This window comes from Grampus griseus, assembly GCF_964374135.1.
Source record: "Grampus griseus genome assembly, chromosome: 12".
Taxonomy (NCBI): Eukaryota; Metazoa; Chordata; class Mammalia; order Artiodactyla; family Delphinidae; genus Grampus; species Grampus griseus.
This window is the reverse complement of record NC_139006.1, coordinates 11,604,010-11,620,930: the sequence shown is the minus strand read 5'-3', so window position 1 is coordinate 11,620,930 and position 16,921 is coordinate 11,604,010. Positions and strand designations below refer to the sequence as shown.

Below are 16,921 nucleotides of genomic sequence, written 5' to 3'. Positions count from 1 at the left end.
TCCCCAAAACCCACCATCTCCAATTCATAGATTGACGTCCTAACCCCCGGCACCCCAGAATGTGACTTTCTTTGGAAATAGGGTCGTCGCAGATGTAATTAGTTAAGATGAGGTCCTACACTGGAGTAGGGGCGGGGATTCAATATGACAGGTGTCCTTATAAGACTAACTCCACATGAAGAGACAGACAGACACAGAGGGAAGACAGTGTGAAGACCGGGCAATGCCACTTACCCATCGAGGAGCCCTGAGGCAGCCAGAGCTAAGAGAGGCACGCTACAGATACTCGTCCGCAGCCCTCAGAAGGAGTCCCCGCTGCAGACAGCTTGGTCTTGGACCTGTAGCCTCCAGGACTGTGAGATGATACATTTCTATCGTCGAAGCCATCCAGCCTGTGGGCGTTTGTTACGGCGGCCCTCGCAAACTAACACGGCTCTTACTCAAGATGGTGAATACCCCACTGTCCGACTGCAGAGTGGACTGGCATGCCCCCTCACATTTCAAAAGTGGGTGCCCAGAGATGTCAATAATGCACCTGGTGTCCCCCAGCACTTCCGGGCCTGAGCAACGTTTGGACTCGGAACATTTCCAGGCTGCCTCTTCCCTCCTTTCTGCTTTGATGTGTCTCCCACATTCCGTGGGTGGAGACCGACAGAGGGAGATGACGGCTGGCAAGAGCTCTAACTGGCACGAGCTGGTCATTCAGGGGAACCCCTGTGGATGGCGGCCAAGCCCCTGGGAGGGGCCCGGGACTGAAGCTACCCACTTGAGTGGGTCTTGCGGCCCTCTGTGGGGGAGGACATCGCCATCAGGCTGCCAGCCTGGTGCTTCCCTGTCTATCAAAATCATGGGGGAGAAGAACCCGCTACCGTATCCCTTCCAGGAGACAAAGCCGCTGGGCAACCAGCTTCCGATGACTCCATGGCCTACTGGTTGCTCCTCTTATTAGACAGTCTCAGAATTCTAGGAATGACACTGGCCATCCGATGACAGGAAAGAACACCCATGTGCTGTCATGAATGGAGCTGCCCTGCTGCTCTGTGTCACTGTGAGAAGAGCAGCCCACATCCTGCCCTGGAAACTTCAGGGGGCTTCGGGAGGGATGGGCTCAGCAAGCAGCCCGCCCCGTGTGCCCCAAGGCTGGGAGCAGAGCACACTGCAGTCAGGGTGACGGACATCTCCAAGGTCTTACTGGGACGTCCCGCTGCATCCACTCTGCCGCTGATCTACCCGCATGAGCTCTGGTCCAACAAAGACCCCGTCTTACTATATTTAAGGGCGTGTGTAATAAAATCCTCTCACGTTAGGAGCTCGACTGTTAGAAGTAAATGGACCCACGTTCAAATCCTGGCTCTGCCACTTACTGAATGACCCTGGGCAACTTCTCTGCCTCAGCGCCTTCATCTGCAAAATGGGGCTTATTATATGTGGGATTGCTTTGTTTGGTCAAAAAAGTGCTCATGCATGTAAAAGGCTTCATGCCATGCTCAGAACATGGGAAATGTCCAAACGATGGTGGTGGTGGTTGATTTTGTCAATTCACAGATGCTTTAGAGAATTTTCTTCTTTGTCCACAGAGAGGCTCTCAAACTGGATTATCTATGGTTCTTTGGGTTTCCAAAATCCGAGATCACCAAAATGCTAATGGGAGCAACTGCAGGGCTTATCCCTTGGCCCTGAGACCAGGAGGTCTGACTCTGGGCCCACAGCCGTGCACGAGCCTCCTGAGATGGCATGCGCAGTGCAGGGTGTATGTGTATTTTCCTTCAGAGGTGCCAGCTGTTATCAGATTTTCAAAGGGGTATCCTGTCCACAAAGGGGTCATGTCTGAGAATGGTCTGAGCAGGTTGTCTGTGCCCAAGGGCCGGCAAAAGTGACCCACCACTTACTGAGCCCTACTGTGTGCCAGGCTGACATACGTTATCCCAATACCAACAACTGGGCAAAGTAGGCACCATCACTCCCATTTTTCAGATGAGGAAACAGAGGCTCAGGGAGCTCAATCTGGGAGCCAGGCACTGGGCTCGGCCGCTCGCCTGTCCCACGGCTGGCACCGGCCTGGGATTCCAGCGCAGGACTCCCTGATCCTAAGCTGTGTCCTGCTCTTGGCACTGTGCTGCCTTGGGGAAACCCAGCAAGGTACCCCAGCCAGGAAGTGCCCTTGGCCAGAGCCTCAGCTCAAGCTCCACCCCACGGATCTCACCAGGCATGGAGGCATCAGAGACCACAGGACAATGGCCCTCAAGTCCATGGAGACTCCATGTACCCTCCAGGAAGAAAGAGTTCACTTCCCTCTCCGCCTTGGCCCCTGGCCCCTGGCTTACCCACTCTTGGTCCTTCTCTGGTGCTCCGCTGTGTGCTACAGAACCCGGCCAAGCAGTTGTTAGAAGCCTGGGACCTGGAGGCAGGGAGAACTCTGGCTCCGCCCCTTATCAGCTGTGTGACCTGGAGTGACTCAGCCAATCCCCGTGAGCCTCACTTTCTACATTCACACAATGAAGCTAATAGTCCCTGCTTCCCAGGACAGGCTATTCTATTTTTCTTGTACTTTCTCCTATCAGGGCCACCCTCTTTCCTTTCTCCGTCTCCACCTATTCTCCTATGAGCATGAACTCAATAAATGGTAGCAACATTGACTGCTGCTGTTATTGTGTTCTTATCAGCTGAGTACATGTTTACATCCACTGCTTTCCCCACATTTTAAGCTCCAGGGAGGCAATGATTGTTTATCTCCGCATCCCTAGCACCTACCATAGTTGCTGGAGCACAATATACCATCAGGAAATGTTTGTGCTGAACAATAAATTCAAAGAAAGTTCTGCTTCCACCATTGATAGCTGATATCGAAAATGCAGAGCCCCAAAAGCACTTCATAAAAGTACAGTTTCCAGGAAGTTTCACAGACATTTTTGAGTGAAATATCCAGCCCGGGTTACTGGGGAGAGCTGGGGAAAGTAGGGGCACGAACTTAACCTCAAGGCTACGTGCAATAGGACCAATGAAGTCACCTCAGGGCACATGTTTTGATGCCTCCACCAATGGTGGGGTTTTGGGATGAAGGAAATATGAAAACTGTTCCCTGTGATGGTTCTTATCACACACCCTTATCGGGGCTCTGACAGCCGCCTGCCTTCCAGCCCGCCAACCGCGAGCCTTTTCACCTATTTGTGTATCCATCCCAGTTACCCATCCACCCACCCATCCAAGCATTCATCTGTCCATCTATTCGTCCATTCATCCGTCTATCCATCCATCCATTTGTACATCTATTAGTACATCTATCCATGTACTATCTAGATATATATCTAGATATAGTACATCTATCAACCCATCTATATATACATATACCCATATAGTACATCTATATATATCTAGATATATCTAGATATATATCTAGATAGATATACATCTATCCATGTACTATCTAGATATATATCTAGATATAGTACATCTATCAACCCATGCACCCATCATAAAGGTATTTATCGAACACTTTCTAGCTTCCAGGCACTGGGTTAAACATTGTTGTGACCTAACACTGAATAACCTATGGATTCTACCTTCAAGGAATTTACATTCTAGAGAGAGAGACGAGCAAGTAAATAGGTGGTCTCAGTTCAGCATGATATGGGATATGGTGGGGTGTGTATAATAAGAGTCTGTGGGAGGACACAAGACCTAGGAGGGTCCAGCAAGACTTCCTGGCAGAGGCGATGTCTAAGTCGAGGCAGGAAGGATGGATAGGGTATACTTTGCGGGGCTTTTGTGGGGAGATGGGCCTTCCATTCAGAATGAACAGCAGGTGCAAAGGCAAGGGCAGGAGGAAGTGTGCTAACTTGGGGGAACAGTAAGTGGTTCTATCTGGATGGACTATGGGATGTGAAGCTGAGAGGAATGAGAGAGTTGGCGAGAGTCCAGGGCCTTGGGTTGAGTTTGGATTTTGTCTCAAGAAACTGGGAAGCCTTGGATGGATGTAAAGAGGCTTGAGTGAAGGGGGAGGCTTTATAAAGTTCTCTCTCACAGGAAATGGATTCCCTTTTTGAATAGGAACGGCACATGGGAAGCAAGTCACCAAACTTGGGAAGGATACGAAAAAGACTTCTTCCTTCTGAAATTTGCCGTCTCCTTTCCCAGAGCACAGGACACAGACTTACTGCTACCTGCTATGTGCCAAAAACTGTGCTGGGATACACGAGAAACCAAACCAGGTCCCTGCTTTCCAGAAGCTTATCACTATATTGGTAGATAGGACTTGTACATAGAAAGAATCAGGGATAGGCATCGATCAGGCAAGAAAAGGGGGAGAAGAAAGGAAGGTTGAACATCAACACCTCATCTGAAATAGTTGTGGAGTCAAGATACCCCACCTGTGGTTGATGGAATAAGAAATGAAAGTGGAAGGCATTTCTTAAAGTTGCCAAGGTAACCAATGTGGAATTAAAAATAGTGATAGACATATTGGGAGGACAGGGAAGGAAATGTCAATAGATAAGGTCTAAGGTCCGGAAATCAATAAATATCAAGTATACGTATGGTATTTAGAGATTTGGAGATAACCACAGAGGAAACTGCTAGAAAATGTAAGAGCAGGAGTCCTTGGGAAGCAGGCTAAGAGTAGGAAGGGGCGGGATGGGGAACTGCTTCCCACTGTAAGGCTTTCTCTCTTACGTGATTATTTTTTAACTAGGTGTATGTTCTTAGATAAGAGATTCTGAACATTCAAATAGAGAGAAATCTTAGCTTACTAGAGTTAGTGGCAAAAGCTGCATGCAGTTAACACCATTGGCTTTGGAGCAAAGGGTCTCTGGATACAATTCAGAGGGGCCGTGAACTTGGATGGGAAAAATAATTACATCTTTATTTTATTAACCTCTAGCTGAAATTTAGCATTAGCTTTCCTTACGAATACAGAGAAGGCCATATTGGTATTATCGAACCTGTGACTTTATCACGGATAGAAATCACAAGTATTTTCATACCACCTTACAACCGTTGCAAATATCTCGAACTAAGTATGCTCCTCACTCCTTCAAAATCACAGCGTGTTAGGCTCACAGCTACTCTTTTAGTTAATGCATAAATAAAAAAACACACCTATTCCCATATCATATTTGTTTTTTGAAATACATTTTTGGTAACTATGTCTCGATATAATTGGTTCCTTTGCAAACTTGGGTTTTTCTTTTTTTTTTTTTTAAAGAAGATGTTGGGGGTAGGAGTTTATTAATTTATTAATTTATTTTTGGCTGTGTTGGGTCTTCATTTCTGTGCGAGGGCTTTCTCTAGTTGCGGCGAGCGGGGGCCACTCTTCATCGCCGTGCGCGGGCCTCTCACTATCGCGGCCTCTCTTGTTGCGGAGCACAGGCTCCAGACGCGCAGGCTCAGTAGCTGTGGCTCATGGGCCTAGCTGCTCCGCAGCATGTGGGATCCTCCTAGACCAGGGCTCGAACCCGTGTCCCCTGCATTGGCAGGCAGATTCTCAACCACTGTGCCACCAGGGAAGCCCTTGGGTGTTATTTTTTACGCATTGAAAAACATTCTTCTGCAAAGGGGTCTGTGGGCTTCACCAGATGGCCAAGGGATGTGTGGCATGAGACAGGTTGAAAACCTTCTTTAGAGGAAGGAGGAGAGCAGCTGGGTGTGAAGGCTTTTGATACAGTCTTCACAGGTGGGGAGCAGGATATATCAGTACATGTGAGGGGACCTGGGACCCGGGTTGATGGAGAGGCAGATCGAGGGCGCTGATGAAGGGATGCCGCCCATCACACAGTGGTACAATCACAGCGACAGCAGTGGCAGAAGCTGTAAACTACTGAGCATACAAGCTTCCAGTCCTTGCGTCCGACCTCGACAACAAACGTAGGAGGGTACTAACGCAACTTCCCTTTTATAGCCAGGAAACCCAGTTGCAGACGTGCTCAGGGGCTAGTCTGAGGTTCCACAGCTGGTAAGTCATAGAGCTAGAATTCAGACTCCAATCAGCTTGTCCCCTGACTCACTTGTCTATACTGCCATGTATGGTGGAAGGTCTTGTTTAACCGACCAAGAAGTCGAGGATGGGACAAGTGAAGCCAAGTCCAGGATCCCAGTGTGCTCGGGAAAAACCAGCTGAGGCTTTTTCCTTGCCCAGTTTACTGCCAATTCCTTCCTCCTGGCACCCCACAGATCTGGGAGGCTCCAGGAACCCTGTGCCAGTTCTCTGGGCATCACCATCAAAACGCAAATCCTACCTAACCTTCCTTTAGCCCATCACTCAGACCTTCCTTCCCATTTTGGCCTTTGGAGCCCTCCCGGCATTAAATCTTAATGCCCCCATAACCTCCTAGTTGGACCCCCTAACTTGAATGTACATTCCCCGCCACCGCTAGATGCCTCTGAACTTGAGTTCCTGAACTTGAGGTCTCCTTGGGGGTTCATAAGACACTCTGATCGTGTTAGAAGTGTTATCGTTGTGTTTTTATTTGGAGGACATTACCATCAGCCTTTCCTGGATTTGCTGATAACTGTCTTATCATTAAGAATTGCCACGTGGTCCAGGGACTGTTCTGTGAGGACGGAAATGGGCTGAGCTGTCCTGCTTTAATTACTGCACAATAGCAAGAAAAGGCCATGGGTGTGATACAGAAATGATCCTTTCCGTGTCTGGTGAAGACCAAAGGCTGGAACGCCACGCTGTACAGACAGGATTCAAAGCAGTGTGAGGAGAGAGTGAGGGAAAACCAAGTCCTCATGGGGCCCATTGGGGCAGAGGCTGGGGGATCCCAGGGGACCCTCTGGGCCATGCGTCATCTACTCACATTGCGAACAGAACTTCACTCCAGCCATCACGTCCATGTTTGAATTTGAATTTGATTTGTTTTGAAAATCGGACGGTGTTCAACGTGTGGATTTGTTTTGGTTTTACAGGGATATAAGCATGAAGAAGTCATGTCCGCTTTTCTGCTGGTACACAGTTAAGCAGCATCCTAATAGAAGTATTTTATGACGACACTGAGAGGGCGCATTTGTGAGAACATGTGCCCTTTAAAAGTGTTCCACGTTTGAGAGACACTGATCTATATGCCATCTTTTATTTTCAGTTTTCCCTTTCCATTTATTTATTATCTTTACATTTTAATTTTATTTATTTTTTTATACAGCAGGTTCTTATTAGTCATCCATTTTATACACATCATGTATACATGTCCATCCCAATCTCCCAGTTCATCCCACCACCCCCCCCCCCCCCCCCGCCGCTTTCCCCCCTTGGTGTCCATACGTTTGTTCTCTACTTCTGTGTATTTATTTATTTTTACTGAAGTCTAGTTGACTTACAATGATGTGCTAGTTTCAGGTGTGCAGCGAAGTGGTTCAGCCAGTGGTCCCAGACAGGCTGGGACCTGGGCCCCTCTGCTGCAGTGCTTGCACCTGGACACATCTCTCCTCCAGCAACAAACAGACAAGGAAACTATACGGGACTAAAAATAACTGTGTGCATGCGCAGTTGGGACAAATTCTGGACAAAAGATACAAAGAGACCAAAAAACCCAACTGCCACTTTTGAAGAGCCTGGAGCAAAAGCAGGGGGTCGGGAGCAAAAGCAGGGGGTCGGGAGCAAAAGCAGGGGCTGAGCATGCCCCCTGCACACAGCACCACCTAAGGGGTGGGCAAAACACCTAAGCCAGCCCTCCGTCCCGACCCCTGGACACCCTCTACCCTCACCCCATATAAGGAACAAGCTTGCCCCACATTAGGGAGCTGACCGGGCTAGGGAACCTGTCGTCTGTTCTCGCTGCCCTCTGCTGCAGCAGGGGCCCCAGTAAAGCCTTGCCTGAATTTCTTGTCTGGCCTCTGATCAATTTCTACTGACTAAGGAGGCCAAGAACCCTGGTTGGTTATATTTATACACACACACATACTCTTTTTCAGATTCTTTTCCATTGTAAGTTATTATGAGATACTGAACATAGTTCCCTGTACTATACCGCAGGTCCTTGTTGTTTATCTCTTCTATATATAGTAATGTGTATCTGTTAATTCCAAACTCCTGATTTATTCCTCCCCCTCACTTTCTACTTTGAGAACCATAAGCTTGTTTTCTATGTCTGTGAGTCTGTTTCTCTTTAGTTAATAAGTTCATTTGTATCCATTTTTTAGATTCCACATATAAGTGAAATCATAGGATATTTGTCTTTCTCTGTGTGACTTAACTTCACTTAGTATAATAATCTCTAGGTCCATCCATGTTGCTGTAAATGACATTATTTCATTCTTTTTTATTATATGCCATCATTTCACAGGCTACACCCACTGCTCAAAAATTGTTGCTCACTTGGAATTACTATCCCAAATGCCTAGCGTGGCCCTGTACCGTGCCAGTCCTCATGGACAGGCCTTTCACTCCAGCCAAATAGGTCGATTTAATATTCTTCCACTAGTCTGTGCCAGTTTCCAGCCATGGCAGGTAAGGGTGGGGTGTGCCAATGGCTGAAACCAGCATGTAAAACACTGATCAGTACCTGACAGATGGTAACCGCTACGAATACCAGCATCATTGCTACCTCATGGGGCTGATGGAAGAGACATCCAGTCGTATAAAAACATCCTCTCCCGACATTCCTGTCTGTATCTTACAACCTGGTCAAGAGAATACAAGGGAAATCGAGGTAAAGGTGTCAACTGGAGTGGAGAAACACCTGGGAAGGAGACATGGGAGCCTCCATGATGCCGTGGGAAAGAACGTTCTGGACGGGAGAACACAGTCTTGGGAGGAAGGTCCAGCTCTGCATGACCTTGGACAAGCTACCTAACCTCTCTGAGCGTCTGGCTCTCAACATACAAACAAGGACAAAGGATCATTCCAGGCTTGCTCACCGCACAGAGCAGGTGGGAGGTTGGCGAGGGCAGGGATGTGGAAGATGGCAGTGACAGTGAAAGGCTACCGTTATGATCGCTAGGGTGGCGGTGACATGGCAGAGCCAGAGGGATGCTCAGAAAGCCGGTGAGGGAGGGAGAGACAGAGAGAGACGGAGAAGGAGAGTACCTTCACTGTCTTGACCGTCTGTCCCCTCCCCAAGGCTAATGCAGGCACCGTCCGGAGGGATTTCACTCCCAGCTCCCGCCCTCAGCTGGGTTCAGCTCACACAGGCTCCCTGGGGCTGCCTTGCTGGCAGCTGAGGTCCCAGTCAGGAGGCTGGAGGGTCAGGTCACAGGCCCCTTGGAAGAGGAACCTGGTGGGGACGGAGCGTTGGCTGCCCGGAGCGGGGATGCCCAAGGCTGGGCTGCGCTGAGCTCAGACCACACTGTGGTGTGGGGGTCTGGAGCTTAGCACTGACCCTCAGTTCCTCAGAATATAATAGCATCACCTCTTCTTCTATCTTCCTGTGTGCATCTGGAGGGCCCCGAGTCCCCGATGCTGAGTAGGAAGGTCCTTTGGGGTCATTAGCTAATATGCAGGATCCAGTGGGCAGAAGAATGCATTTTGTTTCCTGAATCTGTGGGAATTGCTGGCCAATTGCACGATCGGCTTCCTGAAGACTGAATCTGTTTTCTCTGCTTTGGGGTTTGAGTCTTTCAAAATATTTGGTCTTTATTTGAGATCGTTTGTTTTTCTTTCCAAGCAGCGAATGTCTCTATATAAGGCATTGTTCCGGGGGAATCCTGGTGAGCGTTTGCAAACCCATCTTTTTCCCTAGCGGAATTTTCTTGAATAATGAGCTCCACTTTGATTTAAACATTTTTTTTAATAAGAAGTTTCCTCTTAATTGCAGAGTGATTTTGTCAAAGGTATTTGGCAGAGGGGGTGAGGGATGTGTTAACGTTACAGGCTCATTCATTGCTAATGAAGTGGAAGGGAAGTGGAACCAGGGGAGAAATAGGATAAAAAAAGAAAGTAATAGAATCAAAGGAGAAGAGAAATAGTCTAATGGATGTGTGTGGGCTTTGAATAGGCATCTTGTTACGAGGGTAAGCGCTTGAGCTGGAAGAGATACAGGGCGGAGGAGTCTGAGCCGGGATCTGGCCAGACACCAAGTCCTAGGACTTAAAGGCACTGCCCCCATCTCCCTCCGGGCCCAGGGCCTCAGTTGCCACATCTGTCAAATGGGATGGAGCCATCTTCCCAGGGCTGCTGCTGGAGGGGGGCATCCCAGGGAACAATGGATGAATGGGAAAGTGTGAGCTCTAGAGTGCTGTGCACATGTAATGTGGGCTTGTTATTGGGGTCGGGGGTGGGTGTGGACTGAAGGGGCTTCCAGACTCTCTCTAGCTCTCCGAATCCAGAATGTGATGAAAATACACAGATACACACTCGTAGGTACAGACCCAGACACACCTGTGCACAGGGACAGATGCACACACACTCACAGATACACACGCACACCTCCACACCCCCGTACCCTCTCACACATTGGTTCTCACACGGCCACATATACTTCATTACACACCCTCACACGCCCATATACACACCATTCAGTACACACACCCTCACACGTGTATCTCCCCTCAACTCCTCACACACACACCCTCACACACACACATGCTCATGCACACGCCCTCATGTACACACACTTCCAAAACACATCCTCTCACACTCACAAACCCTCATACATACCCTCACACACACGCCCTCACAGTCATGCCCCCCATTCTTGCACGTAGCTTCTCACAACCCCTCACACACACACACAGACCCACACAACCCTCTCATGTATATACACCCCACACCCTCACAAATGCCGCCCCCGACACCCCGATACACACCCTCACATCCACGTGTCCACCCACCGCTTCCCGCGATCCTCCATACACAGCCACGCACGCAGTCCGCACGCACGCGCTCACGCACGCACGCACGTACGTACGCACGTCCTCACGTACGCATGTGCTCTTCAGTCAGTCATTCCTGGCCTCCACGCCACCGCCCCTTCCCGCCGAGGTCTGGTTGAAAGTGAGGCAGGAGCTCGATGGGCCCCAGGCGACACAGCTGGAGCTCGTCCCCTGCGGACAGATACTCCCAGATGAACAGGGGGAGGAGCGGAGACCCGCCCAGATAAGAGAACACACGTTTCTCCTCGAGGCCAAGGAGACCTTCCCAACTACACGTGAGCAGAAAGGCTCCTCAGAGGTCAAAAGGGAGGGGCCGTCACCTCATAGTAAGTCATGTCAACCTACCCATAGGCCTCTTCTCCAGAATCCATCTTGGCTAAGAGATGTGCACGCGTACAGAGATATACCTGAGATATACCAAATACGGACTCAGAACCAGGCAAAGCAAGATGACTGGCCAAAGGAAACCCGGAAGAAATGCCCCATAAAAGTGATTCAAACTACCAGGAGGGTGCGACTCTCTCTGAGTCTGCCCCTGTGTCTCTCCCCACATATTCTTTTTCCTCCTAATAAACACTTTGTTTCACTACTTTCTGTCTCTGTGGGAATTCTTTTCTGCAAAGCCAAAGGGCCAGGGCCTTGTCACTGGCCACTGGTCCAGTGGCCAGGAATCAGTGCTCTCATTACAACTGCCCGACCTCAGTCTCTGGCCGGGAACCGAAACCCCGCTTCAAGCCCTGCAGGCCGAGCCCACTCAGATCAAAAGTAGAGCAGATCCTCCATCCTCTCCCCTGCTGAGCTCACGCCTCACAGCCCCGCCACCAGGCCTCTGGCCTACGACACCCAGAAACTGCTCAAAACTTTCATCTTCTCAACTCCTCGGCCACGTCCCTCTTTTTGTCCTCTGTCCTTGGCATTTGATGACCCCCGACCATGAACTAGGGATCCTTTCTTACTCACAAACGCATCTTCAGACCCTGGCATGTAGTTGGAGTTCAAGAAATATTTGTTAACTATATGGATGGATGGATGGGTGGACGGATGGATGAAGGTATGGTACTTGGGGAAAGAGAGGGTCTGCTTAGACCCGGGCTTTGGGAGTGAGGCGTGGGGAGAGTATGGGGGGCCTGGCCCCTCTCGGTCCGTTCCAGGGCCCTGCTCCCTCCTGAGCTGACTCTGCTTTGCCCAGTCCACACACACCCCATCTTTGCCTCCGCATGACAGACCCAAAGTACTGATGACACCCAGGACCTGCCACTGGCAGCCATTTCGGGCTCACCCCCCGGGGCTCCCTTGTCCCTCTGGAGTTTGCAGGAAAGGCCCCAGATTCCGCAGGCACACGGCGCTCTATAAGCCGACCCTGCTTCCATCTACCAACTCTGCCATGTGCAGTTCCCAGCACTTGCCGTGTGCCAGGGACGGGGCTACTCGAATCACGTAGAAATCCTACCAACCATTCCAGAAGGGGGCCCCAAGGAGCACCTACAGCCTAGAGCTGACCAAGCAGAGGCTCTAGGAGGGAAGGAACTGGCCCAAGGCCAACACCTGGCAAGTGGCAGGGCTAGGATTTGAACCCAGGCCTCAAGATCGACGGCACCTTCCCCTGACTTCCCGCACTGGGTCTGGCGCCCCCTCCTGGGCTCCCCAACCCCTCTGCACTTCTCCACTGGGGCAAGGCACCCTCCCGACTGCCCTCGTCTGTCCACTGCCTGCCTCGCCCCCCGGACCAGGAGCTACTCAGGGGCAGCGTCGGGGGCAATTCTGGGGCCTTGTCCGGGTGTCCTTTGTCCGGCATCGCACGCACTCCCCAGCTGCTGACCTTTATTCCCGGAGAACTGCCTTCCGTAGGGAAGCTGGCTTGTTGGGGAAATGACGACACCCCTCGCCCCAGCTGGGGACCAGTGACTGGCTGACACGGGGGTCCCAAAGGCTCACCCCCTTACCTCAAGGTGGGATCCACTTCGCGGTGCAACTCATGATAAAGAGGCTCCCACGGGGTCAGCGGAGCCCCCAGGCTCGTTAAGCCCCTCCCTCTCCCTTTCTAGAAAGCACTCCCTCCACCTGTTAATCGTTGTAACCCCAGTGCCAAGACCAAGGCCAGGCGGACAGTGGGAGCTTCCCGTGCTACTGAAGGAACGAGCCATTTCTCCTGCCCTCCATGCCAAGGCTCTGCGCTGATCCCGTGGGCCTCCTCGGTCAGGCCGTGCAGAGAATCAGCTCTCGGCCAAGGGAAGAAGCGAGATCTATCATCATCCCCACTCGAATCCTTGTACCTTGACCAGTGCCTGGCCCAGAGTAGGAGCTTAGTATTTGCTGAGTGAGTGAATCAATGAATGAATCATGAATGACTGCCTCATCTTCTCTCTGCCCAGACGTCTGGTTTTGCCACCTTCAAGGTCACCTCAGCCCTCACCTGCCAGGTATCCTCACGGGCCATGGTCACACTGGCTGGCTTCTACCTCATACCAAAGTGCTTTGCCAGCCACCCGCACACCTCAGGGTTTCACTGAGGGACCACGGGCCCCCCCTCAAGGGCAGGGGAGCAGAGGGGAGCCTGCGCCGTGCTGGGTCAGACCCCCACCCTTGATTCACCCGGGACAGCTCTGCTCTGCGCTACTTCCATGAGGTTTTGTTTGGACAAAAGCGCTCTGTGGTTACAAAGACGAGGAAGCCCTTTGCTGTCTGGCATTTTCTAACTGCCCCGCCCCCTTGAGTGGGGCACATCCTCTCTCACGCGGACCCACTCAAGTTTTGTTTGTAGACGTTCTACTCACGTCCCCATCTAGACGGGAACTCCTTAAGGGCTCTAGCCGAGAGGTTGAAAGCTCAGGCTTTGGTGTCGGAAAGGCCTTGTGCAGGGAATTCCCTGGCGGTCCAGGAGTTAGGACCCGGCGCTTTCACTGGTGGGCCTGGGTTCAATCCCCGGTCGGGGAACTAAGATCCTGGAAGCTGCATGGCGCAGCCAGAAAAAAAGAAAAGAAAAGAAAAGAAAGGCCTTGGGCAGGTTATGAAGCCCCTCGTACCCTCAGTTTCTGTGGCTGTAAAATGGGGACGTGACAGGGCTACCATCAGACTGGGGCAAGAATTCCAAAAGATGAATCATGTCTATGCTAAGCCCTGTGCCTGGCTCACGGCAAATAAGTGGCACCTTCTAGTATTTATTAATGACCTGAGCAAGTGCCTTAGGCACACTTGGTAATTAATCGTCAGCATTATCACCATTTCCTTTGGAAAAGGAAGCTAAACCATGGATGTGTGTAAGGCTCATCCTGTCCTGGTGTGGCTATTTCCCAGAGACCTAAGAGGGCACGTCATTGTCATGACTGGGCTCCAGTGAAAGTCACTAATTCCAGGTAGACACTGGGGACGTTCCAAGCGGCAGCTGCGTGGCTAAATGGGGCCCTTACGCCTTGCTGCAAAGGGACCAGAGGAGGACCCCAGTGTTCTTCTGCTTCCTAGGCATCTGGCTTTCTGCCACATCCAGGCTCACTGTGTACAGACAGCAAGGAAAGTTGGAAGAGACGATGATTTCTCATTTCCCAGATTTGCCGCTGTAACTGCAGCCGCTAACACGGCGCTGGGTACATAGTGGATGCTGCATAAATAGTGCGGGATGCGTGAAGGAATAAAGGAAGGAATGGATTTGAAACCTACCATGAAATTTCAGCACCTAGTATAGGTGTCTATCAATCAATATATCTGAGTGAATGAATGAATTCTAGGGTCACTCTCACAGTCCCGGTGCTGAGCTCAGGTTCTAGCCTGGAGGAGGCCCGTGATAAATATTTATGGAGGAAATGAACTAGATCCAGTATTTCCCAGAAAGCAACTGAGCTTCGGCTGTGGTTGCCCCACCCCCTTCCCCACTCACCCCGGACCCACAGACAACGTTCCAGCCTGGCTTGGTCTCAGCTTGGTGGGAATGGGGTCTGAGAAACAGCAGGTTCAGCTCCCCGGGGTGCACAATAGGGGAGACCATCTAGCTGGCTCGCCAGGGAGCTCGTGGGTGCTGCCCTCAGGAAACATCCCCAACCTCCCCCAAGACGGACTGCGCTGGCAAAAGAGACTGCAACGACCCAGGGACACTGCCAAGGAGCCCCCGTCTACACAGCCGCGACATCAATACGACCACACACGCAGACACAGATGGGGACATGTGACCGTGCCCCGCTGACCACAGGGCTCTCTGCCCACAACTCATCCTTCCTCCCAAGCCTACGTGCTGGAGCCCGTGTCCAGACAGGCTCCAGTGATTCACACAGGTGATCCTGCCCATCTCCTAAATGCACCCCACGTGGCACAAGCACGTGGACACACACGCAGCATCCTCTATCCCTCCAGGGCCCGCCATCCTGTCTCAAACACACATTGCCTCCGCCCCAAGCCGCGGCTGCCACAGACCACTCAGTGGTCCCACCCAGAGATAACGCCATCTGTCACAAGGGACCCCTTTCATGGATAACAGAACACCTCTTAGCCAGCAACTGGGGCCCACAGTTCATAGCGTGGGCTCAGAGACAAGTCACACGTCACCACGTTGCTTGTAGGTACTAGAGCTGTGCCTCTCTCTGACCCCCAGTCTGTGCCATGGGTAGGCAGCTGCCCCCTCCTTTGCCGCTACTGGGACTGACTCCCCACTGGGAACCAGGGGGTGGCTCAGACCCTGCAGAGCAGCGCGGCCTGCACGCTGGACGGGCATCCACGGGTCCTAGACCAGGGCCCTGCTTGCCGCCAGCCGTGCTCCAGGCCATGTGGCACTCCGAAGCCAGAGGCTCCCCCCGAGCTCCGGCACTGGCTGCAGCAGGCTCCCCATGCTGGCTTCCTGCAGGGGTCTCGTGCCCGCCAAGCAAACGGGGCCTCCCGGGAGCACGAGCGGGCAGTTAGGCGGAAGGTGGCCTTAGGTGCCCAGACGGGCCGGCACAGAGAGTCAGTTTTTCCGGGGTGACGAGCAGAGCGCTGGGACCCTAAAGTCTCCGTCTGGGCCACCTGGCCCTTCGTTCACCTGTCAGGTCCCCTTCAGCCTTAGCCCGGGGGTGGCCCCTGCAGCTGCATGACCCGGGAGGAAGGACACCAGGCCGGCATTTGGTCCCCTGGGCTACCCGGCAGGTCAGACCGAGGCGAGAGAGCAAAGCCCGCGGCGAGCCCCCTCCCCACCACGGCCACGCCGGGCTCCCCAGGCCCGCCTGCCCGGGGAGCAGAGCCCCCGCCCGGGTACTCACCAGCTCTGGCGAGGCCTCCCCCTGGCGTGGTGGCAGGCGCCCCTCTCAGGCCGGGCTCCCCATCTGGAGAGGCCAGCGGCACTAATCAGCCGCCTGGCGTGGTGCGAGCCGCGTGGCTGGGCCTTAATTGACACCAGGTGGCCCCTCCCCAGGGGCAGGCTGGGAGGCTGAAGCCAGGGCAGGGGGGCTGCACCCAGGCCCGGCCGGTTCAGGCCTCCCCTGGAGAGACCGGGGCGGTCAGGCAGCCGCCGGCCACCCCTCCCCTCCTCTCGGGCCGGCCGCCTCCATTGCACACCCAGCCCCGCTCCCCTAGGCTCTGACCTCTCTTTCATTTCAGAGGCGGCAGCAGCAGTGACAGCGTCTGTCCAGGAGGAGGGTGGCTCAGGTTTCCCCCCAGCTGGCCGGGGGCAGCCGGGAGTGTGTGTGCTGGGTCTGCAGTGGCCAGGCTGGGTCCGCAGGATCCTGAGGAGGGTCACCCACTGTGCTCCCAAAGGACCCCCACCCCCCGAAACATTTTTATTGAACACTTTGTACGTGCCAGGCCCTGCACAGTGCCCTCGCGGTACCCTGTGAACTCTCTCGGGCCCTGAGAGATGGATATGTATTAACTCCACCTAGTAGGTGAAAAAACCGAGGCTCAGAGAAGCTAAGTTTCTTTCCTAAGATCACACAGCAGGAGAGACACCACGTCAGGGATTTTAACCACTCCCTGCAAAGTAAGGCATCATTTCTTAGACAGGGAAATTGAGGCTCAGAGACAGGCAGCCAGATCTCAAGGTCATACAGCAAAGTGTGCAATTTGGATTTGCCACCAGTCGTATTGGGCCAGGCTGCCTGGAAAAACAAAGTCTGTGTTTATGCTGAAACATAAGCTTTCTCTCCTATACCGCGTGCGT

At 52.3% G+C, this 16,921-nt stretch overlaps 1 protein-coding gene across 2 annotated transcripts in view; it reads right to left on the bottom strand.

Annotated features, from left to right (window-relative positions):
• NOS1 (nitric oxide synthase 1) overlaps nt 1–16,322 on the bottom strand; it is a gene marked incomplete at its 3' end in the record, with an annotated part of 189,460 nt that extends 173,138 nt beyond the window's left edge. For both annotated transcript variants that reach the window (XM_082667267.1, XM_082667268.1), the window contains exon 1: nt 16,022–16,322. The remainder of the gene's footprint in view (nt 1–16,021) is intronic.
• Between the last annotated feature and the right edge of the window lie 599 nt (nt 16,323–16,921).